This window comes from Talpa occidentalis, unplaced genomic scaffold (assembly GCF_014898055.3).
Source record: "Talpa occidentalis isolate TD23 unplaced genomic scaffold, MPIMG_talOcc4v2.1 talOcc4.9, whole genome shotgun sequence".
Classification (NCBI taxonomy): domain Eukaryota; kingdom Metazoa; phylum Chordata; class Mammalia; order Eulipotyphla; family Talpidae; genus Talpa; species Talpa occidentalis.
Window position 1 is genome coordinate 99,418,907 of NW_023605305.1, and position 24,744 is coordinate 99,443,650.

The 24,744-nt window shown below is 36.5% G+C and overlaps 1 long non-coding RNA gene across 1 annotated transcript; it reads left to right on the forward strand.

Moving 5' to 3' along the window:
* The first annotated feature begins 22,649 nt into the window (after nucleotides 1-22,649).
* On the forward strand, nucleotides 22,650-24,744 carry LOC129145198 (uncharacterized). The gene is made up of 3 exons (XR_008550390.1): nucleotides 22,650-22,700; nucleotides 23,795-23,897; nucleotides 24,485-24,744. It is a non-coding gene; the product is annotated as an uncharacterized LOC129145198 (long non-coding RNA).

Below are 24,744 nucleotides of genomic sequence, written 5' to 3' on the forward strand. Positions count from 1 at the left end.
TTAGCTTCTTATTCAAAATTAGGAATGTGATAACTTTATTATTTTTAGCCTAAACCAAATTAAGAATGCCTGTCACTGAATTATAATTACTGAAATACATTGTGCTTCTTCTATTTGATTCTGGGTGTTTCTAACATTGGCATAGCATGTTGTCAAATGAAAATCTTATTTTAGTAAGAATATGTTAATAAATGAAGGTCAAATTATGCCTCTAAATTGTGTGTGTGTGTTTGTGTGTGTGTCTGTCCACCACCTATCACCCAAGGATTCTTAAGCTTGTTCAGCCATTGGTAGTACCTTTCCTAATATGACTACATTTTCTAGAACATAATGCAGGATATAATAACACATCAACTACTCTTTCTAATGATTGCTTCCTGGAAAGTGTAGTCTCCCGATGGGTGTATAACTAGCCTGGATGCTGGTGCAATAAGAGAGTAAAAGAAAGCTAAAAGATGAGATGTTGGTGTGGCAAAGGATTAAAGATGAGGGAAAGACACTAACAGTGGTCTTTGCCTGGTGTTCTGATGGAATGACCTCTGCAGACAGTATGGAATGACCTCTGCAGACAGTTAGATGCTATCTTTAGAGGTTATTCAGTCTTTTAAAGAGTTATATTATGTTTTCTATTGACCAATAATCCTAAAAACTGTAAACTGTAACCACTACTATTTTATTCTTATAAAAAATCCCTAATTATAATGCTGGTAGTGAAAAATTTCGAGTCTATTTTTACTCTTTCTTTTCAAGCACACATGCAGGGGTGTGTGTGTGTGTGTGTGTGTGTGTGTGTGTGTACCTTCTCAGGATTTTTTTTTGAAGATTTTATTTATTTATTTTTGCATAGAATAACTGAGGTGCAGGCCAGAGATGTGGGGTGGTGGGGAGAGGATTTACCAAAGACAGGAGGATTTACTAAAATACACTACTAAAGGTAGCAGCTGGCAAGACAGGAGAGGTCTGCTGCACCATATGTGGGTTAGCTCCCTGGCTGGGGATCGAACTCAGGCCATAGTGGTAACAGCACTGAGAGGTTAAACCCCTAGCACAAGAGGGAGGCCCCTTTCTCAGGATATTTTATGGAGAGTTAAAGAAAGAGTTACAGGCAGCAAATCTACTGTTCAAATAATCCCTGTCCCCTAGGTTTTTGGCATTAGAAAGTGAGCTTAAAATGATATGTGAATATTCACCTAATTTCAGGGTCTGGGCTTTAGAAGGTAAAGTATGTCGGTGAACAATGTAAGGGTTATAAGAAATTGCATCTGTGTTGTCTGACAGCAAATGTAAGACCTACATAGATCTCTACTCTTTGAAAATCAGTAATGAGGAAACAACAGTAACGATTGGGGGCTTTGAAAACATTTTCCTGCCAAAGGAAAAGAAATCACTGAAGAAAAAAAAACGATCATTTTTAAAAACAATCATTTTCTTTAACATAGGAAAGTAAAATGTTATAAACATTTCATATCTTCTATAAACTCAATAGGCATATCTACCATGCTCCACAATCAAGGAATATTTGAAAATTAAGGCAGAAATTAAAAGGAATATGACTAAATGAAAAGATAATGCAAGGAAATGATAATGAATTAACAGAGATAGGTCTGTACTTAAAAAAGCAAAAACATACTGAACCTCTCCTGGTGGCACAAGCGGTTGAGCACCGCGCTGTGAAGCTGTTCGCAGCCTCTGCAGCACTGGTTTGATCCCAGCTGGCTAGCAAGAATCCCACATGGTGCGGCAGACCTCTCCTGTCTCACCCACTGCTCCCCTCAGCAGTATATTTCATCAGTCTGCCGGTTCTGTTCCCCGCTCTGTCTCTGGTGAATCCTCTCACCCTCCAGAGCACCTCGCCTGTACCCCTGTTCTTGTATAAATAAATAAATCTTTTTAAAAAACACTATAAAAATAAATCATTGATACCAGGCAGATAAGGTACTGAGATAGTTGAGACAATACAAGGAACTACCAGCTTCACAGAAATGAACTAGCAGAATGGGCAGGTGGAAATGAAATCATATGTGGCAGGAAAACTCGCTGCCTACCTTTCTGTCTCTGAAAGACTCAAGGCCAAATAGTCTAAAGCAAAAATACTTATACCAGATTTACCTGTGAGCTAGAGCTCCACCCACAGCAAATAAGGAGGGAAAATGCTCCCTTTGTTATTGTCCAAACCCAGCTTAACATAAGAAATCCAAAGATGAATAGTACCATTGAATATCATTGCTAAATAAAAGAATTGCAAATAGAATGAAAAGTATTTGTTAGCTATGATAAAACAGACTCTGTGATAAAATAGTAGAAGAATGATTTAAAATAAACTGATTTTATTATGATCCACCATTTAGTAGGTCTAGAGAAAAGGGGAATTATTATCTTCATAGAGGAAAAGGTACCAGATAAAATTCAGAACATTTGTTTAAAAGATTCCCATTAAAGTAGGAACAGAGGTATCTCCTTATTCTGATCAATATAGGTATTTGTATATAATGTAAAGCATTAAATGTCATTTGTGTGTATATCAGTCCAAAGCTAATAGCTAAGTGAAGGTTCAGCCATAGAAACATGCATATAAAAACCAGTTAAAAAAATCATCTTATTGCTATAATTAGTCTAGCAGATATAGCAAAGGTAAAGAGAAAGAAATAAGAGACATAAACATTTAAAAGAAGAATGCAGTATTTTTATTAATTCAGTTAGAGAGCCATTATTATATACCTAAAGATTCAAGAGAATAGTTTGTACAATTATTAAGCCCCGCAAAAAAAGAAAATTCAGTAAAATATGCCAGATACATAAAAATTTATTGCATTTCTGTATACAGATAGTAACCTGGTAGAAAACTTGATGGAAACAAAAGTCAAATTTAAAAAGTTTCTATATAAGACACTCAAGGAAAAACTTAATGAGAAAGGTTGCATATTTATATAATAAAAAAATTACTTTTTTTTTAAAGATTTATTTGAACAAGAACTGGGCTACAGGCCAGAGGTGCGGGAGGGTGAGAGAATTCACCAGGGACAGAGCCGGGAGCAGAACAGGCAGATCGACTGAAGACACTGCTGAGGGGAGCAGCAGGAGAGGCAGGAGAGGTCTGCTGAGCCATGTGGGTATCTCCCTGGCCAGCCGGGAATCGAACCCATGCTGCAGAGGCTGCAGATAGCTTCACACCTGCTGGGCCACCGGGGAGGCCCTATAATAAAAAATTTTAAATACTACTAAAAGAAAAGAAAAAAGATTTGAATAAATTCCAAAATGTATTGGCTTTTGGGATAAAAGAAGTCAGTTTTGTAAACATGACAGTTCTCTAGATTTTAAGGTAGGCAATTTACTCCTAAAGCGTATGTGGATAAACAGATTAGTGTAAATAGCCAGCCAGTTTTGAAAAAGAAAAATCCTACCAGATGTTAGGTCACAGGAATTAAAACTACACTGATCCAAAAGCATTTATGATAAAGATGGCAAAGTATGAGTAGATGAAAATAATCATACTGCATTCATCTTATCAAATTTATTGTATCAAATTAAGTTTGAAATATCAATCACTTAATATTTATTTTCTCAATAATCTTAGAATTGGAAATGCTTTCTAAGACAAAAAACCCAGAAACCAGAAGGAAAAGATTAATGAATTTGACAGTATAAAAAAATTAAAATATTTGCATAAAAACAAGGTTGAAAAATAAATTTCACAAATGACTTATTTAATCTGTGTAGAGGCATTTCAAATCAATAAGACAAACACTGGCAATAAAAAAAAAATAGAGGACAGTTCCAGAAAATGAAGAATAATAGGTGATAAAGTGTTTTTTAAAGGTTGCTTTATCTTATAAAGATATGCTAAATAAAATAAGCATATCACTTCTTAACCTATCATTTTAAGAAACAAGCAAAAAAAAATTGAAAGATCACACTGTGAGAAAAGGTGCCCTCAAATTCCTAAAATAGGAGTGCAAATTGTACAAAGGTTTTAGAGATCAATCTGGCAATTTCTATAAGTCGGGAATCTAGACACTGATCTAGATATAACACTGTTAGCTGTAACAGTTCAACTTTGAGTAATACAGGGTATACTGGCAGATTTTCCAAATGACATCTGTACACACTTATTTATCGAAGTTTTGTTATTAATACAAAAGTTTGGATCATATAAATGACCATCAAAAAATAAATAAGTGACCACCAATGATTTCTTAGTTCAGGTTGTGATAACCAAATACCATTTACGAGAGAGCTTAAATAGCAAACATTTATTTATTATTCTGGAGGCTGGAAAGGCCCAAAATCAGGATGCCCATTTGATTGGGTTCAGGTGAGGGCCCTGCTCCTAGTTTCCTCAAATGGCAAAGAGAGAGCTTTGGTCTCTTCATCCCTTTATAAGGGAACAGGTCTGATTATGGGTCCTTTACTTCCGCGTGTGTGAGCCTGTCCAAGCTTAATTACCTATCAATGGTTCCACCTCCAAATAACACCACAGTGGGGATAAAGGCTTCAGCATAAGAAGGCATGGGTGGGAGTGGTGCAAGGAGACACAAACATTTAGTCCTTAGCAAGATTGAATTTATTTATGATTTCTCATACAATGACATGGTTTGTAGTAATGAAATTTTTTTTTCATCATTTTTATGTAGTATTTGCCTTGACTTACAGAACTAATTTTAATATCTGGTTTGCATGAATCTTTGACTAAAGAATTCTGGTTTACCCAAAATACATCAACTTCATCTTCATTTTTGAAAATTAATTTCATTGGTCAACAATGGGATTCTTTTAGCACTTTAATACTCAGTTTCTTCCTTTGATTTCTAAGCTTTGCCTTTGAAAGGAGTTGTAGCTCCTATTTTTCTATTTAGCATACAGCATGGTAACTATAACTCATTGCATATTTGAAAGTTGCTAAAGAATAAATTTTAAAAGTCCTCATCACAGGGCCTCCCCTGGTGGTACAGGATGCTGAGCACAGCACTGTGAAGCTGACCGCAGCTTCGATCCCAGCCTGCCAGGCAAGGGTCCCACATGGCGCAGCAGACTTCTCCTGTCTCGCTCGCTGCTCCCCTCAGCAGTGTATTTTGTCAGTCTGCTGTTCTAATCTACACTCTGTATCTGGTGAACCATCTCACCCTCCCGCGAATCTGGCCTGTACCCCGTTTCTTGTATAAATAAATAAATAAATCTTTAAAAAAATGTCCTCATCACAGAAAAATAAAGACAAAAATTGTAACTACAGTGATGGGTGTTAACTAGCTTATTGATGGTCATTTAGCAATATATACATATATTGAATCATCATGTTGTACATCTGAAACTAAATGATGTTACATGTTAATTAGACTACAATTTTAAAAATCCATCTATTGAGTCATTAATTTTAATTATTTTATTTGTCCATTCTAGGATATCCAGTTTACTCTGCTTGTAGAGTTTAGTTATCTACTAAAAGTACAGATTTTGTCACCATTTAAAAATATATCAGTTATTTTAAAATCTAAATCTAGTAACTTCAATATATGTATCACCTGTGGGTCTATTTATATTATCTATTTTTCTCTTGCTTTCAATTATTTAATACTGAGTCCTCTTTATGGGAATTGGTCTTGTTTTATTATTAATGCCAGATAATGTATATGCACACATTGAGGCTAATATAAGACTCTGGAGGACATCCTTTTTTTTCAGAGAATATTTAATTTGTTCTTGGCTATCAACCTGATATCGGTGTACATGACCTTAGTCCAGTATGCATTAGACTGCGGAAAACTGGGTTTCTGTCTTTGTGAGGAATAATCTATTTTTTGTTTAATCCTTATTCTTAGAATATGACCTTTCAGGAATCCCAACTTAATGTCTAGAGTAATTTCCAGAGCCCTTATCCTTGGCAGGTCCTAAAATGAATTTTGTCTTCCTCACACCACAAGAGTGTTAAAATTCCTGCTATCTTTCTCAGATTTTTAACTTCTACTTTCTGCTTGATTTTCAGACTCTTCTCTGCAACTTACAAACAACAAGCACTTCAAGGGGAATAGTGACACCAAATGTTAGACTAAGCTCAATGCATTTTTCTTTTTTCTTTTTTTAAAGATTTATTTATTTATGCATACAAGAACTGGGGCACAGGCCAGAGGTGTGGGAGGTGAGAAGATTCACCATAGACAGAATGGGGAACAGAACAGGCAGACTGACTGAAGTACACTGCTGAGGGGAGCAGCAGGCGAGACAGGAGAGTTCTGCGGCACCATGTGGGTAGCTCCCTGGTGGGGGAGCTGCAGTGGCTGCGAATAGCTTCATAGGTTGCATCTTAACCCCTTGTGCCCCCAGGGAGGCCCTCAATGCATTTTTCTTATTTCAGACATCCTGGTCTCTCAAGTCCTGAAAGTTTTGGCTATTCTTTAATATTATGAACAGTTTTAATTTTTTTATCTATAAAGCTTTTTCAGTTGTTCATTGTGAGAACACGTCTGATATAAATTCTCTTATTGGCCCAAAATGGGAAGTCAGAAGTACTTATTTCCAAGATATTGGAATACTTATTACTATTATAATCACAAAATCAATAAATTCAGCTTATTTCACATATGTCTACTATACAAAATTCATTCCAGTTTTAGATATAAAAAGAATACATTTGTAGGTGACTTAAAAGAAAGACAGGAATAGAAGTCAAACAAAGAAAATGTGGAATAATGAAAGTCAAGAGAGTATTATTGAAGAACTGTAAAAAAGACAAATTCATTGAGTGATACTAGGAGAAGATGAAGAAAAATGAGTGAAAATAGAAATATTCATTTCAGTTTTGACATGAGCCAGTAAGTTACAAATTTTTATGTGTGGTAAAGGGGTCAGATATATCAATTGAATAAAATAAAATGTCCATAAACACACAAAATTTATATAACAATAAAGGTTGTTAATATGCTATGAATGCTGTGCTTTGAGTCAGTGAATAAAGAATGATTCATTAAATAAATATCATTACAACTCCTAAACATATTTAGAGGGGGAAAAGTTACATCTTAAATTCACACTTTATATCAAAACAAATTCCAGAAATATCAAAGATAGAAACCATATAAAATACCATATGGGAATAGAGAGGAATAGGCTTCAATTATTTTCTTACTTAACAATGAACAAATTTCACAAATACTCAGAAAGACTTTTTTTAGTTTTATGAAGACTCTTTAGAAAAAATGCTTTAAAAGTGAATTAAGATTACAACATATATATTAAAATTAAGAATCAGGAAAACACTGAAATTACTGATTATTAAAAAGTATATTGATTTTGTATATTATATTTTATATATTTGTATATTCATTTTGGTTTTTAATTTATTATACTTATTTTTTTCCTGATCTCTTTTTTGGCTCCCCTATATTACTCTTATAAGTGAAACCATCAATATTTTTTCTTTTTCCTTCTGGCTTATTTCACTGAGCATAATCCCTTCCAGCTTTATCTGTGTTGCTGTGAATGGCATGAGTTTATCATCTTTGATTGCTGAGTAATATTCCATAGTGTATATGTACCACATCTTCTTGATACAGTCATCTATTTTTGGACATTTGGGTTGCTTCCATATCTTACCAATTATAAATAGTGCTGCAATAAACATACAATTACAGGTATCTTTTTGGATTAATGGTTTTGTGTACTCTGGGTAGATTTTCAGGAGTGGAATTGCTGGGTCATATGGTAGCTCCATTTGTAGTTGTTTGAGGAACCCCCACACCTCTTCCCATAGAGATTTGCACCAGTTTGCATTCCCACCAGCAGTGTAGGAGAGTTCCTTTTTCTCAACATCCTCGCCAACATTCTCTGTTGCCTATTTTTTTAATATGTACCATTCTCACTGTTGAAATGAGTAATTGAATAAATAACCCATAGTGCTTGAAACTATTAAAATTACTTTTAAATATAATTTTACAATCAGTAAAATATTTTTGTTATATTAAGGAAATAGTTTTTAATCCATTTTAAAGTATTTTAAAAGTTAAAAATGATTTTTGAATAATCTTGAGTACCTGTTTAGTCAATATATATTGATTATAGAAAATTACTTTAAAATTGGATTGCAGAATTTCTTTTAAAAATAACTTAAGACAGTATTGAAAATCAATGTTACCTCAATAAAAATAAATAAATATTAAAAGTATGTGGCTATAAACTGGTATAAGGTGGTTTTCATTTGCATTTCCCTGATTATAAGTGATGTTGAACATTTTTTCATATATCTATTGGCCATTTGAAAAAGAAATAGTTGTCTATGAAGAAATTAAAAAATAATTGACACAGAAAGATCTCTACTAAATACACTATTGAGGAGAATTTGGGGGAAAGTAATATATATATATATATAAATATATAAATAACTGATCAAAAGGTTTTGGACCACATAGCTTTGTGGATGTGGGATTTCACATTTTTAAGAACAGATATTGCTGGTTCTTGAATATATTACTCTATTTTGAGAAAATTTATTTAAAAAAAACCTGCCCCATTAATTTGATGGATCTAGGATGATTCTAAACTAAATCAATAAAGGATGCAGAAAATAATTATGTAGACAATTTTATTAGCATAAAAATCCACATACTTTTTTTTTTTTTTTTAATAGAGGCATGCTTTTTATTTATTTATTTGTTTGTTTTGTTTTGTTTTATACATGCACTGGGTACAGTCAGAAGCACGGGAGGGTGGGGGAATTCACCAGAGCCAGAGCGGGGAGCAGAGCAGGCAGAAGGACCGAAGTACACTGCTGAGGGGAGCAGCGGGCGGCAGGAGAGGTCTGCGCGCCATGTGGGACCCTCCTCCGGCGGCCGGGGAGCAGCCGGGGATCGAACCAGCGCTGCAGAGGCCGCGGGCAGCTTCGCAACCCAGCGCTCAACCGCTGCGCCACCGGGGAGGCCCCCAAAAATCCACATACTTTTAATATTTATTTATTTTTATTGAGGTAACATTGGTTTTCAAAACTGTCTTAAGTTATTTTTAAAGGAAATTCTGCAATTCAATTTTAAAGAATTTTCTATAATCAATATATTTTGACTAAACAGGTACTCAAAATTATTCAAAAATCATTTTTAACTTTTAAAATAGTTTAAAATGGATTAAAGACTATTTCCTTAATATAACAAAAATATTTTACTGATTGTAAAATTATATTTAAAAGTAATTTTAATAGTTCCAAGCACTATGGGTCATTTATTCAATTACTCATTTCAACAATGCTAGAAGGCAAGTTATTTAATTGATTTAAATTTTTTCTACTTTATACAAATGAAAAATGGAGGAATTAGGATGGTTAGCCTCCTAAATATTATAATGAAACAATTTATTGTATACAAAAAGAGTATTGCTTTATAAATGATAATCATCTCACAACAAAGAACACCAAAAGCAATAATGAATCATCAATGCATTGTGGGGGGGGGGCGATCTTGCAACTCATCAGATAGAAAATGGATTAATATCATTAAATAAAGTCAGGAATTTTTCTCTTTAGTTTTTTTTTTTTTAATAGCTATTAACTCGAATCTTTACTTTGAATGTTATAACTGTTTCTCCCAGATAACAGTTTTAAATTTTTCTTCCCTAAGTTCATTGTCTTTTCTGGAGAGGGAGAAAGAATAAACATTATAGAAATTTTTCATAGAAATCACTCTGTATTTAACTTCTATTAAAATGCATTATCTTGATGATTCAACCCACTTTGATTTATTTTTTTTTTTTTTTTTTTTTTTTTTTTTTTTTTTTTTTTTTTTTTTTTTTTTTTTTTTTTTTTTTTTTATTTATTTGTTTGTTTGTTTGTTTTGTTTATACATGCAATGGATACAGTCAGAACCCGGGAGGGTGAGAGAATTCACCAGAGCGGGGAGCAGAACAGGCAGAGGGACCGAAGTACACTGCTGAGGGGAGCAGCGGGCGGCAGGAGAGGTCTGCGCGCCATGTGGGACCCTCCTCCGGTGGCCGGGGAGCAGCCGGGGATCGAACCGGCGCCGCAGAGGCCGCGGGCAGCTTCGCAATCCAGCGCTCAACCGCTGCGCCACCGGGGAGGCCCAACCCACTTTGATTTAAAGGTACTTTAAAAATATTCCTGGCCTTCATTGTAAAATATTACCACCTTTGCATTTTTTCACTTTTCCATACAAGCAATTAGGTTTTCTCACTTCCATATTGATTTCATTCTTAACCTGAATATGTCCTAACTATATATTTCAGATTTTTTTCTTGAGTCATGGAAAATGTTTAATTTGCTTTGATAAGCTAACCAGCTCAAACAACTTCATCAAGAGATTAAATTTTAATTAACAAGGAGATGCTTTAGAACCAAAAATAAAAGTTGCTAAAATATAATAAAAGTTTAATTCAAAATATTATCCATTTTTAGTCATTTATGATTAAAATTCTGAGCACTTATCAGGTGTGAGACATTAACCACATTTTCATTTTTTACAGTCTTTGCCCACATCATTTATATCATACGAATTATTAGATAGAATTAAAATGTGCTTAATTTTTCAAGGAGATGTTCCTATATTATTTTCATTCTCATTTTATGAAAATTAAATGTGAAATACCCAAACAGAAGTTTAAGGATTTCATGAAACAGTAGATCAATTTAACTTCTCTGTTCTCTCATCTCTTTAGATATAATCAAATACCTTGCAGTGGGCTGTCAGTTAGTTTTGTTTTTCTTTTTAATAGCTGTTAACTCGAATCTTTACTTTGGATATTATAACTATTTCTCCCAGATAACAGTTATAAATTTCTCTTCTTCCCTAAGTTCATTGTCTTTTCTGGAGAGGGAGAAAGAATATCCCTTCAGTTCCACCTGCAGCCTCAATGTCAAAAGAACTTTTTCTCATGGTCACTTAAAATTTGCTCTTGTGTTCTTTCTTCCTGTGCCAGGCACTTGAAATTTAATGTCAAATGACTGTCCAGAAACACCATACCAGTTGACTGACATTGGTGATTATCATCTCCTAAGCAATTATATTATGGAAAAAAAAAATGTGTTATTTGAGCTCCTGAAGTTTCTGCCTGGGATTCCACAACTACTTCTTTTGCTGACTGCTCCCCTACATATTTAATGGTAAACTATAATCCTGTAGCCTCTCAGAGCTTATCACCATCTATATCATTTGTGTTCTGAATGATCCTTCATTTATTCCTTTGTTATTCAAGTATTTATTGAGTATTCACTAAGTGCCTGACTGACATTACATAAATTATTAGGGTTGTATGAAAAAAATAAGGCATGATCCCCTGCCCGTATCTCTACACTTATCACTTCTCCCTTATTAGGTTGTACTTTATGCTCTGTTTTTATTTTAAGATTTATTTTTATTTATGCATACAAGAGCTGGGGCAAGGCCAGAGGTGTGGAGAGTGAGAGAACTCACCAGAGACAGAGTGGAGAACCTAACAAGTAGACTGACCAAAGTACACTGCTGGGGGGAGCTGCGGGCAAGCCAGGAGAGATTTGCTGTGCCATGTGGGCTGCTCCCTGGCCGGGGATCGAACCCATGCTGCAGTGACTGTGGACAGCTCCATAGGTTTCATCTTAACCCCTTGTGCCACCAGGGAGGCCACTGCACTTTATGCTCTAATAAAACCACACTGCTCAGACTATTCACCTCTGCACTTCTCCTTATCTTTCAAGACTAAGTTCAAGTCCCATGCAAGCATCCTTTTCTTGTGTCTTTTTATTATTCTGCCCTGCCAGAGGCTTGGCTAATTGCTTCCCTTCTGGGTCTTGTTTTGTTTGCTTCCTTTTATTGAAAAATGTCAGCTAATGACCCAAGATGATAAGAACAAAAATGCATCCTATTCATGTTTCTATCACTATCACCTGACTGGTTTGAATATAACAACCAGTCTTTATCCACGGAGATCCTGTAAACTGTACTGAACTGAGTCTAGTAAGTAATATATCCATATAGAGATACAATATGTGAAAAAAAAATAGTAACTAGGTAGGAACAAAGTATTGCAGAACTAGGATACAAAGAAACTAATTTTGTAGGTGAGCTAAACTAAAACTAATTTTGTAGGTGAGCTATTTAGATACTTTCAGCTCTGAAATCACTTTTATACCTTCTTTGAGACTAAAAATGGAATTGCAGTTTGTCACAAGAAAAAAAAAAATAAAAGAAGTAGTACGAATCCCTATGTTGTATACAGTGTTATAAAGCTGTATATTCTTATTTCAAAAAAAATACAATTTCAAAATAAGAAAAAAAGAAAAAGAAGAAATTAAAAGGAGATTGAGAGCAAGCAGAGGATTTGAGAGGTTTGCTCCTTTGTGCTCTGGGAGCTGATATTGACTATTTCTCAATTGTCAAGTGTTCTCACAGCAGCAGTTGATTCCAGCTTCCAGATTCTTTCAAGGTGCCCAGAACCATCCTCCTCTTGGTCCTTCTTTGGAGCTGGTCATGGCTTCCTCTTTTTAGGCCTCCAGTTCAGCTCTGTGGGACTGCACCCCCGAGCTTCTGGGTTCTGATGACCCCCAACCTCTTCCCTTTGTTTCGTCAGCCTTCTCTGGTAGATTTTTCCTGTAGGTTTCATTTCTTGGCTACCCATGTCCTGTATTTTTGTCAACCCTCTAATATCTATGTAACTAGTTCTTCCTGTTAAATTCACTTTAAGTTATACCTTATTTGGGTGGATTTTTTTTTAATGACTCTCCCCTGTGACTAATCTATTTTTCTTACAGAAGAAATGGTATTGTAGCTAATTTTTAAAGAATGGATAGGAAAGCTAGAAAAAAACTTTAGGTACCTTAAACAAAAATAGCTAAACCAACTCATTTTAATCAAGTTGCTAATGACTTATAATTATCTACTTCTATTGACAGTTCACGTCTTGAATATGTCACTTGAAAAAGCAATTCTTAGCTTAAAAAATAAATTTGAGAAGCACTATCCTAACTCAAAGATATAAACCTGTAAGGAACCATTGTATTCAGTCCCATAGATGATAGCATTCTTTGTGGTTCATATATATGATCTGTTTTGAGCTTTAAATAACCACTATAAAGTAGCCTGGGTAGGGATTTTAAATGTGTTTCCCTAACTTATGTCTTCATAAGAGACAGATTCCATTAGAGTCTGTATTTTCTTTTTTTTTTTTTAATTTTTTTATTTTTATTTTTTTAAACATTTCTTTTTTTTTTTAAAGTTTTATTTATTTATTTATACAAGCACTGGGTACAGTCAGAAGCGCGGAAGAGTGAGAGAATTCACCAGAGCCAGAGCGGGGAGCAGAGCAGGCAGAAGGACCGAAGTACATTGCTGAGGGGAGCAGCGGGCGGCAGGAGAGGTCTGCGCGCCATGTGGGACCCTCCTCCAGTGGCCGGGGAGCAGCCGGGGATCGAACCGGCGCTGCAGAGGCTGCGGCTTCGCAACCCAGTGTTCAACCGCTGCGCCACCCGGGAGGCCCGAGTCTGTATTTTCTAAAGTACAATTCAACGTATTTTTCCCAACACCAACCATATGGTCTTTAATTGCAGAGAGGGTTAATAGTTCTGACAGATCATACTGCACTCCCACAGGGCCTCTAAACATAATCATGGCATTCTTTTTCCTAGTAATAGCTGGTGCTCCTTTGGTATTCACTGTTGGCAAGGCATTTTACTGTTTTTTGTTTTTTTTTTTAAGATTTATTTATTTATGTATACAAGAACTCGGGTACAGGACAGAGGTATGGGGGCAGGGTGAGAGGATTCACCAGAGACAGAGTGGGGAACAGAACAGTCAAAGGGACTGAAATGCACTGCTGAAGGGAGCAGTGGGTGAGTCAGGAGAGGTCTGCTGCGCCATGTGGGTTGCTCCCTGGCCTACTGGGGATCGAACTCATGTTGCAGAGGCTTTGGATTGCTTTATAGTGTGGTGCTTAACCCCTTGCGCCACCAGGGAGGCCCTAATAATTGTTTTCTCATGAGTTATTTCATTCAATTCCAACAACTAGTGCTTGGAGATATTAAATCATTATCACTTAGTTGGTTAAGAACAAAGTCAGAATTTTATGACCACCATTCTGAATCTAAAACTCCACATTCAATCATTATACCCCACTCTCTCCTAGATGGTAGATTTTTAAATAATATTGTGAAGAAGAATGTTTTTATGCAAAACATCCAAATGAATAAGTAACATTTTTATATTACACCTCAAAATCGAATGAATGTAGTCAAACACATAACACTATAATTTTGAGATTAAATGAATTTATTGTAATAAAATGTTTTAAAGTTGGAAGAAACAATTGAATTCTAATACTAAATGAAATTAACTTATTTCAACATAATATTACCAAGTTGAAAGTATCTACATATTAATCACTAAAATAGATAAACTTTCACAATTATTCTGAATAGTGATTTCTTTTGTGAATTTAAAATGCGATGGATGTTCAAAAGTAAATTCTGTTGAAATGGCAGCTATTATTTTTTAAAGTTTTTGATATTATTATATATTTACATAGTAAAGTTTGTCCCACCCTAATGTTCCCTTTTTTCCCATTTAAAGATACCAGTGAAAAGGGAAAAGTCATTCACGCTCTCTCCCACAAGCTGTCCATAATATTTCAATCCTAAGCATTCACATCAAATACTTTTTAAAAGCTACTCAATTGTCAACGATACTGACAAATAAAATCAAGGTAAAATATGAGTCACTGTTTTTGTAGTCCAAATTGATTTTTAAAAACACTAAAAAAGAAAACCCTTATGGAACATTTCTCTTTGAAACATCAATGAATGCTTAGTAATTGCCTCAAGTAACAATGTAAGTCACGAAAATGTGTTTGATAAAGGTTTTTTAAGTCACAATAAAAATTGTCATATTTGAAATATGTTTATGCGGACACTTTAAAAGTTGGTGTTCTAGGACATGAGTGAAAATTTATGTACTTTATCACTGTGTTGACTTTTAGGTCAACCCACCACATGCTTTTTGGGTACCTTGTCTTTTAAGCCCAATGGCAATGCAGCAGCACAACCTATTAGAGTTGGTCCCACAGACTAGTAGCATTTGGAAATTGTCATCACTGTTTCTGATTTAGAGTCTAAAGCTTAAGCAACTACATTGGCCGGTTCACCTAAAAAGTCCTAAGTGATAATGGTACTGTCTTGCTGGATTCTTTTCCCCAGACTTCTTAGATGTCTCTTGTTTCTTCACCCAGAGCTATAGGAGTTCTATTTAGTACTTCCATTTTTTGATTGGATTTGTTTTCCTTCTGTTGAGTTGTATGAGTTCATTGTAGATATTGAATATTAGCCCTTTTTTTATAAAGATTTATTTATTTTTATACAAGAACCGGGGTACAGGCCAGATACGTGGGAAGGTGAGAGGGTTCACCAGAGACAGAGAGGGGAACAAACAGGCAGACTGACGAAATACACCGCTGAGGGTAGCAGCGGGCGAGACAGGAGAGGTCTGCCATGCCACGTGGGATTCTCGCCAGCTGGCCAGGATCGAACCCATGCTGCAGACAGAGGCTGCAGACAGCTTCACAATGCGATGCTCAACCGCCTGTGCCACCAGGGAGGCCCTGAATATAAGCCCTTTGTCAGAGGTATGATGTACAAATATTTTCTCCCATTGAGTAGGGTGTCTTTCTGTTTTAATGACAATTTCTTTTTCTGTTCAAAAGCTTTTTAGTCTAATGTAATCCCATTTGTTTATATTATTTCTTGTTTCTCTTGCTGTTGGAGGCAAATCCACAAATATTATCAGTGAAGCCAATGTCATGGATTGCTTTGAATGTTTCCTCTGTATTTTATGATTTCAGATCTCACATCCAAGTCTTTACTCCTTTTTGAGTCAATTTTTGATTGAACTACATTTGTGTCCCTGGAATAAACTCCACTTGATCATGATATATGATCCTTGTAATGAATTGTTGAATTTGGCTTGCTGAGATTTTGTTGAGGAATTTTGCATCTTTGTTCATCATGGATTTTGGTCTGTAGTTTTCTTTTTTTGTTATATCTTTGCCTGCTTTTGGTATCAGCATAATGTTGACCTCATAAAATTTGTTGGCAAGCATTCCCTCACACTCAACTTTTTTTTCAAGTGTTTGAGAAAGGTAGTTTGGTATTACTTTGGTCCTGAGTTTTTGTTCTGGGGGAGACTTTTCACCCTTGATGACTGTTTCTATTTACTTTCTTTTTTAATTTTTTTTTTAAGATTTATTTTATTTATACAAGAACCGGGATACAGGCCAGGTGTTCAGGAGAGTAAGAAGATTCACCAGAGACAGAGCAGGTAACAGAACAGGCAGAATGACTGAAATACATTGCTGAGGGGAGCAGTGGGCGAGGCAGGAGAGGTCTACCATGCCATGTGAGTTGCTCCTCCGTAGCCAAAGGGGATCAAACCGGCACTGCAGAGACTGTGGACAGCTGCACAGCACTGCACTCAACCACCTGTGCCACCAGAGAGGCCCTCTATTTACTTTCTTGTATGGTCTGTTCAGGCTTTCTTAGTTCTTCCTTATTCAGTCTCAGAAGGTTGTATATTTCTAAGAATTTTCTCATTTCTTATACGTTATTAAACTCAGGCAAAAAGGGGCTTTCCTGGTGGCACAGGGGTTAAGTCTCAGCACTCTCAAACTGTTGCCAGCCACTGAGTCATGAGTTCCATCCCCAACCAGGGAGCCAAACCACTTGGTGTAGCAGACTCTTCTGTCTTGCCCGCTGCTCCCTTAGCAGTGTATTTCAGTAGATCTGCCTGTTCTGTTCCCCAATGTGTCTCTGGAGAATCCACTCACCTCTCCTGCACCTCTGGCCTACACCCCAGTTCTTGTATGCATAAATAAATCTTTAAAAAACAATACTTTGGCATCTCTGCATTGCCTATAAGACATAGTCAAAAGTTCTGAGGATGGATGCATGCCAGGCTCTTGACAATTTGATCACAACCACTTCCACATCTCTTCCTCTTGTGCACAAACCCTATGCTATACTCTGAAGAGGCTCCGCATTTACAAACCTCTGTGTCCCTGAGCTTTTTGTCTCTGCTTGGGTACCATCTCTTTTTCTTCTCTACTTCCAAAACTTGCTCATGTTTTAAGAATCAGCTGATAGATCCACTAGAAATTTCTCAAGTGCCATCAAACAATGCTGTCTACTAAGGCACTGGATAAGACATGGACTAATAGGGATTTAGTGCCAAGTGCTGTTCTAGGAGATGAAGACATCAGCAAATCCCTGCCCCACCTCCCAGAAATTATAAGTGATGTGATTTTATTACTAATGTCATGTTTTACATCATGCTGTAAATCAATGTCTTTTTCAATAAATAGTTACTTCTTTGAAGTTCTACAATTTATTTGTTTTTATGACTACATTAGTGCAGAATGCATTCACAGAATAAATAATAAGTGAAAAATGTTTTTGTCAAAGGCAAATTAATTTTTGCAGATTAATTCAGTTTAATAAACATCTCAGAATATTTAAAATATTTCAGTCTGGTATGTATATTTGGGTATAATATTAACTTGGAAACTGGAAAAAAAAATGAATGACAGACTTTATAAAAGGCCCTGAGTGATTTGATGACAGTGCAGCTACATCTGAGTATATGTTACATTATCTTGAAATCTTAAGAGAAGATGAAAAATAGGCTCAGCTCTCTAAAAAAACCTTTTCCTAGCTCTGACATCAAAACACATGCCAATTCTACTTTCATTTCCTGGAATGAAATGTTTCTAGTCATCTTTGTAAGTGACAATCCAAACCAAATTGATTTTGTATGGGCCTGCAATTATGACTTCTTTTGTTGTTTCTACTATCACTCTGATAATAGTTCTAGATAAAATCAGAATGTAAAAACCTGAGTACCTGAAACTCTTCATATATGTCTCCTCAGAGAACATATTGAGTTGAAAAGTTAGAAAAACTCAAGTTTCTCTCAAAAGGAGAATTTAGAAGACTGGTTAATTTTTTTATTTAATATTAGCTTTCCTGACTTTTAGATTTATTTTACTTCAGACTGTATTTTATCTGAAAAACTTTTTCAAATTTGCCTTATAACTACTTAGCACATTTATATTAACTTATCCCAAACAATCAGAATGTTTCTACTTTTACAGAAGCAAAGATATAGACTTAGAATACATTTCTTCTTTTATGAAACTAAAATACTTGTTTTTCTGCTCATTCCATAGCAAATATTGCATAATTTCACCATATGGATTATTTATCCTCACAGTGCATATCTGTGTCTGAAAATTGTAAATGTTTTTAAATTATTATCTCTTAGCTCACTTACGTTTTTTCTCAGTTTCTTTTGCTAGTTTCCTTTCTTCTTCCCAAACTCTAAACATTAGAGCACCACAGCCTCAGTCTTCAGATTGTCTCTCTAGCCCTACATATTTGGTGTGCTCATTAAATCTCAGAGTTTTAATCTACATATTCATCTACATACTCATGACTCACATGTTTTACCTCCTGCCTAGATTTTTGCTGAAACTCCATTCACAATTGCTAATTGCCTACTCAACATATTTACTTGATACTAAAAGGCCTCTCAAAGTTAACATATCTAAATTTGAAATTCTGCTTTTTTACCCTTCCCCAAACCTAACCATTACGCAATTTTTCTCATCTCCATAGCAATACTATTTAAATCGCTTATGCCAAAAATTGTGGGTTCATCCTCGGCCCCTAGTCTCTTCATAATTAAATTAAAGGAGATTGAGCTTTCTTATGGCAATCTTGTTTTCCTTCTGTCTGCCATTGTCTTAGACATGAATCCCTGGCTGAATCAATGTGGCCTAAGAAGGAGGATCATATGACTCAAGTCCTAAAATCTTAAGTAAATGGGATGTCCATTTGGTTAATCTTCAGGATTTGTCTAGTAATCAACCCTTTCTTCCCCAGTTTAAACCATAATCATGTGTTGCAATAACCTCACTAAAGGCATCCTTGCTTTTACTATGTCCTCCTAAATTATGTTCTCCACATAGCAGCCAGAGTGATTTTTTTCCAAATGTATGATTTGAAAAAATTCTGCACAAAAACATTTCTCAATGTTCTTCTGTCTTCCTCAAGTAAAAAAGCAAATCTTTGCAAGCACATGCAAAGGCATCAGTGATGTAGTTCCCACCAGTTTTTCTGACCTAACATTTATAACACTTCTCCTTGTTTATGTCTATGGTCATGCCAAGAATCAATGTTACCAAGGGTCTTTGCTTCTGCTCTTTGTTTCTTTTACTTTCAATGTTGTTCTCCAAATGTGTTATTTTCTCCCTTTCAGTAGATCTCTGCTCAAATATTACCTTCCCTGACCATTCCATAAAACAGTAACTTTCCCAACTCTCACTTCCTTCTCTTTTTTTTCACAGATTGACATATTTATTCAAAGTATAGTCAGTCTTCATTGTATAAAATTAATGTGTGCTACTTTCATGTTCTCATTAACCAAAAATAGAATTGTACACAACTTCTAGTTTTTAATTTTTAACATTTTCACCTTCTCTTTTCTTGTATATAAAGAGAAATTTTTCTCTTATCTCTCATAAAATTGTGATACTCTCTGTGATTTTAATAGTTGATTCATAATTATTCTCAAGGCTTTATCATACATTTTATTTTATAAATAACACATTTTCCCATGTATGAATACATTATAAACAATTCAATGAGAAACAACATTTAGATTTATATTGTTTGTATAATCTGTTGTAACACAAATATAAATTAATTGTGGTAGTTAACTTTGCTTTTTAATATACTTTAAAATATCGTTTTTAAAGAATATGCATTGGGCCTCCCCGGTGGCGCAGCGGTTGAGCGCTGGGTTGCAAAGCTGCCCGCGGCCTCTGCGGCGCCGGTTCGATCCCCAGCTGCTCCCCGGCCACCGAAGGAGGGTCCCACATGGCGCGCAGACCTCTCCTGCCGCCCGCGGCTCCCCTCAGCAGTGTACTTCGTTCCTTCTGTCTGCTCTACTCCCAGCTCTGCTCTGGTGAATTCTCTCACCCTCCCGCGCTTCTGACTGTACCCAGTGCATGTATAAACAAACAAACAAAAACAAATAAATAAAACATGCCTCTAAAAAAAAAAAATAAAAAAAAAAATAAAGAATATGCATTAATTTTTCATTGTGGTAAAATACATATAACATAAATTTACCACTTCAAACATTAAAACATTTTATTGAAGTAACACTGTTTTTTTTTTAATTTATGTAAAACCTGATTTTTTATTTTATTTTATGTTATTTTATTTTTTAAATAGAGCTTCCATATGATCCAGCTATTCCACTCCTAGGTATTTATCCAAAGGACACAGAAACATCAACTCCAAAGAGCACCTGCACCCCTATGTTTATAGCAGCACTGTTTACAATAGCTAAGCTTTGGAAACAACCCAAATGCCCAAAAATAGATAACTGGATCAAGAAGATGTGGTACATATACACCATGGAATATTACTCAGCAATCAAAAAAGATAAACACATGTGATTTGCAGCAACATGGATGGCGCTGGAAGGGATCATGCTCAGCGAAATAAGCCAGAAAGAAAAATAAAAATACCAGATGGTCTCACTCATAGCAGGAATCTAGAAAACTTAAATAAGGGACCAGGAAAATAAATAACTGTAAGAAAGTAAAAATCAAAATCAACAAACCACTATGAACCAGAGACACTCTATGAGGGGTGGGGGTGGGGAGGGGTGGGATTGGGGTCAAAATAAGGGGATTGCAATTGTATGGGGAATATAAAAATAAAATCTCACTTCCTTCTTAACCATATAAGAACATATAAGCATATACACAAAACTATATTCCTTTGAATAGTGTGAAATAGATGAAAGTTGCTAAAGGTTTTGTTTTGTTTACTGTAAAAACCCTAGTACTATAACTTCAGCCTGTCAACTACTAGATACTCAAGAAGTGTTTGTTGAAATTAAATCAATTTAAAAACAAATAATACTGATTTTATTTTTAATATTTACTAATATAATGAATGTTATCAGCAATTAAAGTTTCAACACATTTTTGCACTAATCTCTGTATTACGGACAAATTACTCTTAGACTATAGTACTAAATATTTCATGACTCATAAGTGTCTGTTACACCTAGAGTTTTCTAAAGAAAACAGCCACAAGCCATTCTTTCTAAACAAAAACGTCCTCTTTTGGGTCATATTATTTTGTTTCCCAAATTAAACTTTGGATGTAAAGGAGAATAGAATTGACATAAAGAAAGTCAGTCTGCTTTGCTTTACTTATCAAAAGACTATGTCTTGATATTAGAAAGTAGCAAACTGTCCCCAACAGTTTGTGAAATTGAGATCTACCTTGAATAAACAAGCAAAAACAAATATACGCGCATTAAAAACTCCAGAAGAGAGTAGAGTTGAGAGCTATTGAGCTAATAAAACATTTACTATTCCCAGGATGGCTATGAACCCTTGATACTATATTTCCTGAAGGTGTATCTGCTTTTTGTTAGAAGCACTAGGACCTGACTGCTAAGATGATTTCTTCTGCTCCCTCAGCTCCCCAAGTGCATTTCTTTTAGAGATTTATTTTTATTTATTTATGCGTACAAGAACTGGGGTGTAGGCCAGAGGTGCAGGGGGTGAGAGGATTCACCAGAGACAGAGTGGGGAGCAGAACAGGCAGACTGACTGAATACACTGCTGAGCGGAGCAGTGGGCAAGACAGGAGAGTTCTGCTGTGCCATATTGGTTAGCTACCTGGCCAGGGATGGAACTCATGCCACAGTGGTTGGCGATAGCTTAATGATGCTGAGCCTTTAACCCCTGAGCTTCCCAAGCACATTTTTTTTTTAAATATTTATTTATTTATTTATACAAGCACTGGGTACAGTCAGGTGTGGGAGGGTGAGAGAATTCACCAGAGCCAGAGCAGAGAGTAGAACAGGCAGACTGACGAAGTACACTGCTGAGGGGAGCAGCGGACGGCAGGAGAAGTCTTCGCGCCATTTGGTACCCTCGCCTGGTGGCTGGAGGAGATCAAACCAGCGCTGCAGAGTCTGCGGGCAGCTTCACAACCCAGCGCTCAACCACTGCGCCACCAGGGAGGCCCCCTAGCGCATTTTTAACAGCAGTATTTCCTTAAGTAAGTATTGTTGAAAAAATTTAGAGAACCAATTGGTTTTATTAAATGATTCATGAATCTGGCAGCATCCCATCTAGTAAATTGAAAAGCCCTGCAAAGAACTATACAAAAAGCATAGATTTTTATAGTCAGAAAGAGGGTGGAACAAGGTCATTAGCAAAAGAAAAGACAAATTACTTCAGGCAAAGCTGCCCTCCCTTAAGGGAGAGCAGGTAGGCCTTATCCTACAGATTATCTCACAAATGCTGACCTGGAAACTCCAGATTTTTCAATTTAAATTTTCACTTTTGGGAGCAGCTGAAACTGTAATTAGTTTAAGTGATAAGTCTTAGTGTTGTTAGCGGGGAGAGGATGTCCTGAGCTAATTCCATACAGGCTTTGTGGACTCCACCCCAACTCCAGACCAAAGTTATCAAGACATTGGGAAAGACAAATCCCATCACCACCAAGGGAAGGTTGCTGGGACCTGAGGGTGGAGTTAAGCAGCCAGGTTTGGTATAAAAACCAGACACATGGGCCTTGGGGTCTCTCTCTCCTCTTGGCTTCATGGCTCGTGGCTTGCGGCCAGCTCTCAGAGCGACAATGGGATTCCAGGGCAGCAGAAAGGGTAGGATGCATTTAAGACTCTATTTCCCTCTTTTCTCCCTGAGTTGTGCATTTCCTCATTTCCCCTTCCCTTGTAAATAAACCTTTTATTAACCTTTTGGTGTGCCTGTGGTAGAGTATTAATAAGTCCTTTTTAAGTGTGCGGACCCACAGTCAGGCAACCCGTTTTATATCGGGGCTGCCCTGTAACAGTGGGACTTGTCATGAACCCCCCCTTTTTGGGCCTGTCTCTATTTTGCAGTCATTTCACAAGTGTTAGAAATAAACTGCCAATAAAGTGTTTAACAAACACTACAAATAAACTGTTTCCCCAACTATGTTGGAGAAAAATTCCAAAGTTAATATAATAAAATATAATTCTTTACTACCAAGTAAGGAGAAAATACAGCACATATATTAATTAAAAGCACAGAGTTTTGTGTTTTTTTAAAAAAGATTTATTTATTTATGCATACAAAAGCTGGGTTACAGGCCAGAGATGCAGGGGGTGAGAGGATTCACCAGAGACAGAGTGGGGAGCAGAACAGGCAGACTGATTGAAATACACTGCTGAGGGGAGCAGCGGGCGAGACAGGAGAGGTCTGCGGTACCATGTGTGTTGCTCCCTGGCCTGCCGGGGATCGAACTTGAAAAGCACAGAGTTTTTGATCCATACTGCTCAGGAATGAACTCCTGACCCTGTTGCTTACTAGCTGTGTGATCTTGGACAGTTATTTAACTTTAGCCTGGTCAATCCCAGTTTTAAAATTCAAAACTTTCATAGAAATTATTCTGGACTGGGCCTCCCCGGTGGCGCAGTGGTTGAGCGCTGTGTTGCGAAGCTGCCCGCAGCCTCTGCAGCGCTGGTTCGATCCCCGGCTGCTCCCCGGCCACCGGAGGAGTGTCCCTCATGGCGAGCAGAACTCTCCTGCCGCCTGCTGCTTCCCTCAGCAGTGTACTTCCGTCCTTCTGCCTGCTCTGCTGCTTGCTCTGGCTCTGGTGAATTCTCTCACCCTCCCATGCTTCTGACTGTACCCAGTGCTTGTATAAATAAATAAATAAATCTTTAAAAAAAACATTATTCTGGACTTACTGCTTTCTTTCATTTTACTCCAGCTCCCTACCAGACAAGGTCCAGGATCCAGTCCACACACAGTCTCTCTCAACCTACATGGTCAGTTCACACCACTAAGGATGAAATTGCAAAAAATGAAACAAGGTAAGGAGAATGACACTGATGTATAAAGCAAGTAGGTTGGCATCGACACATCTTTTATTGAACGATGGTTAAGTTCCCATCAGGTAGTTTCAATTATTTTTGATAAAATAGGTACCAGTTACTAGTTTTTAAGTCAAGCATAAGGACAGACTGTCAGCAATGTAAATTTAAGAAGAAAGAGAAAACATGATTAGAATTGTAGGTGGCAGGTAGAGATTTACTCAGGGAACACATAAAGGGGATTCCCAAACATGTGGGTTCTGGGAAGCCTTCCTGGAAGAAATAGCATCACCATTGTATCTTCCATACCAAATATATTATATGGCTTATAGTATGCACTAAACCCATGGTTTTGGACTCTTGGATACACAGACACACACACACACACACACACAATCATGCCCTAAGCAGAGCTTATCTTTTTAAAGAACTTACTGTACATTTTAAATTCCATCCTGGCACCATAATCATTTAGTTCACATGCCCATTACATAGGGAATGCAGTGATTGGGGAAAGGATGCAGACAGTCCTGGAGTCTATATTTTTGTCCATCTGATCATTAAGAATTTCCTCCCTGGTGGCGCAGGTAGTTAAGCGAAGCACTGTGAAGCTGTCCGCATCCTCAGCAGTGCCGGTTCCATCTGCACCTGCCACGGAGCAACGCACATGGCGAGCAGCCCTCTCCTGTCTCACCCGCTGCTCCCCTCAGCAGTGTATTTAGTCAGTCTGCCTGTTCTGCTCCCCGCTCTGTCTCTGGTGAATCCTCTCACCCTCCTGCACATCTGTACCCCAGCTCTTGTATGCATAAATAAATAAATCCTAAAAAAATTAAAAATAAAAAAAAGA